This window comes from Trachurus japonicus, chromosome 4 (assembly GCF_045865225.1).
Source record: "Trachurus japonicus isolate A0001 chromosome 4, Traja_1.0".
In the NCBI taxonomy this organism is placed as follows: domain Eukaryota; kingdom Metazoa; phylum Chordata; class Actinopteri; order Carangiformes; family Carangidae; genus Trachurus; species Trachurus japonicus.
The window spans coordinates 29,643,848-29,647,363 of record NC_140910.1 but is presented as its reverse complement, the minus strand read 5'-3'; positions in this window follow the sequence as shown (position 1 = coordinate 29,647,363).

Below are 3,516 nucleotides of genomic sequence, written 5' to 3'. Positions count from 1 at the left end.
TAACTAGTTATGTAACAAATTACTTTTGATATAAAGTAATCAGAACAGTAACTTGATTACTTTTAAAAGGAGTAATCAGTAGTCACAAATTAAAATACTTTTCCTGAGTAATTTTCCCATCTCTGACTGTGAATGACAACAGAAGTGAACCAAATATTCGAATTGAACTGAAATCTTTATTTCTAACATGCATGAACAAAACTTAAACAAAATCGCCATTGTCAGAGAGAAAAAAAGTTTTATAAAAGTATAAAATGAAAAGTTTATATTAAATAAAACAACAAAAAACAAACAAACAACAAAATGCAAACAAACAAAAGGACAACATGTTCGAAAAGGAGTAGGAAGAAGTAAAAGAACGTATAAAACTCCTACCTCCACCAGTCATTCGAGAATGAATGGGTCGTATAAAACAATATAGTATAAAAGGTAGATGTATGTCTCTAGTTTGATTATAAAGCAGCTTTAGGTTCAAGAGAGGAGATGTAAACCTGCACTGAGATGGTGTTTGGTTCTTAAAGAAACAAGTGTATCAACACTTCAAATGAAAATATGATTATAGGAAGACTGTTAAAAAAAAAAAAACTTTAAGTAAGATGCTGATGTTTCTTTGAAAATACAGATCAAAGTCTTCCTGTGTAGCACTGCCCATAATTATATAATGTTGTTTCCTCGGGGGTTTACAGCATTTCCCATAAGGAATTTACATTATTATTATTTTATTTTTTCCTCTGCCTCCTGTAGCTTGTTAGTGGATGTGCTACAACAGAGAACCAGTGCTTGCGTCTGTAAGAAATGACTGCGAGAACATCTTTAGGAACATCTGGGATATTTTCATTAATGAAGACAGCAGGGCGAGAGTTAGCGAGCTCGTAGGCAAGCGCATCTGAGGGAGTTCGGCAATCATTCTCCTATCGGGGGGTGAGATCTAGCCACTGTGACCAGATTACATGGGGGGGGGGGGAACCCAAGAGGCTCCCTTTATAATTACTTTGCTGATTGGAAAAATAAGAGCCCTCTAAAGAAGCTCTGTCAATCAAGCATGCAACTGTTTTTTTTTTTGGTTTTTTTTCCTCCACGACGATTATGTCGAGGAAAAAAAAAAAAAAACGTCTTGCCGTCTGTGTTTGATTATGTCGACTGCAGATCACGGCGAGCGCCTGCGAGGTTGGCCAATTTAGCAATTTCACAAACAAAACAATGGAAATACATAAATCCTGTACATTCGCAAACACGCCTTTCAGCTCCAGTGCATGTAATTGCCTGCCTGTGTTATGTGTGAGGATGTAATCGTGCGTGCCCGGGTTACAGTGTTTGCATGTGTTTTCTAGCCTGCGTCTCCAACACACACGGTCTCAAGTCTCAACCAAATCCAACAGCCACTGTTTGTTTGTGTTTTCCCCACCCGTCGTGGTTCGCTCTCATACTAATCCCTATCTGAGGACTTATTCTGGTCTGCTGTTTGGGGGTGAGACTCCAACTTGATAGCGACAGGCTTGGCAAGGAAAGGGGGAAGGAAGCCTCTCTGTGGCTCTCCTGCTGGCGTGTCATTGATGCGTGCCATTAGCCGCCATGTGTCACATTCTCTTCAGCTAACACGTGCAGCTTTTTTTTCGAGAACAGGCACCGAAACAATGCAGTGCAAATGAGGGGTGAGGGGGGGCAACCTGCAGGATGTACGCCCCGGAAAAGGAAAACAAGGACAAGCAGGCGCTCAACACGCCAGAGACTGAGTTCTGTTTGCAATTCAGTGAGGCAAGGCCATAATATACATTGGGGGGGACACATCCCCCCCAATATTCCAACACAGTCTCACTCCCAAGGCGTAATAAACGGACGTTTGGTCAGGGCCCTTTCGCGTTGTTTCCAGACGCTCAAGGTACCCCTCAGCGTGGGACCTGAACGCACAGGGATTTCAATTGATTTTAATGCAATCCCCTCCGCGGCGATATGTGGGCGATTCCACCAAAAGAGTGCCATTTCTGTCCCCAGCATATTAAATGTATAAAAACATGTAATAATATAATATAAATTGCATTTAATTAATAAACAAAGCACCATACACATGAATCACTGTAGAAATTAAACATATATAATTTTTAATTACTATAAAAAGGCTTTCAAAGCACTGAAACATAGCCTTTGTTGCATGTCCCCAGAGCCAAACGCTATAGTTTACCACAATGCATTATGAATAAAATCCTTCTAAAATCTCATTTTTTTTGCATATTAGTGTGACTTTATATTATATCTACACTTATATAACATTTTTTAAATTAAAACCTAATTATATTTTGGTTAAAATTCACATTTTAGTCCCGTCCCCCGGTTTTCACTCAGTGCTGTTACCTGAACACATTCTACACTCTAAAAGTTTTGGAACATTCCACCAGTGACATGTTCTGCTGGAAGTGACATCATTTAGGTCTTTTGAAAGTCATGGGAAGACCAACATTAAATTCTGTAATTTATTTTTCCTGAAATTGAATGATATTGTAGCTATGTCAGGGTCCGTCACTCTTAAAACTCATTCCTGTTACCTAAATTATCTCTAGACAGTGTTTGTTGATATCAAAAGTAAAATATTCAGTTAAATCCTAAGAATGTGCTCTGTGTGCTCAAGCTATTAGTATAGATGCTATTTGGCTAGATTTCACACAATTGCTGATTTTATGCTAAAAACTCATTGCTGTTACCCTCATTGCTGTTACTTTTTCTTCAAAAATGCAATGATAAAAGCAGCGATAAATTAAATAAAGTAGCCTGAGATTGACCAGTACTCATTTTGAATGAGTAAATGTGTATATTAAAAAATTCTATACTGAAATGGAATGAAAAATGAAGTTTAATTTTTAAGAGTTACAATGAGCAAATGGCACTCTTTTGGCGGAATGACCCATGTGACGCTCAGTGCAAGTGCTCCAGCCATCCATTCACTCCTATTCCGATCCGGCCACGGTGCTGAAAGACGCCGTGAGCTCCCCTCCCATTGGATAACTGAACCTCGTACCATTTGCAGCTGAATTCGTATATTTATACAGCAATTTGGCCGCAAAAATAACATTTCAACATATTTTTTATGACATTTCTAACGAAAAATGTGTGTTTTACTTTCAAAATCTATGTTGAACGAATTCAAATTATGTTTTGTTTGGCAAATTGAACCTGTTAAAATGTGTACAAAATGTTCATTCAGCTTTCTGGCCATAAAAACAACATTTCGGGATATATCTGGCATTGTTTGAGGACATTTCTAGCGAGAAATGTATGTTTTACTCTCTAAATATATATGTTGAATGAAAGCAGATGTCGTGGTTGTTTTAAACGCTATTTTATGAATGTATTTTTTTTTTCATTAGCCTATTGTGTAGGCCAACGTTTGGTGCATTATTTTAATCATTAACGTTATATTTATTCAGTTAATGTGTATTTCGTTTGTTAGTTATTACGAAGATTGCTCAGATTTCCATCGTTGCTATGGTTACAGTGAACGATCAGCTGATTTCATTGTGACTG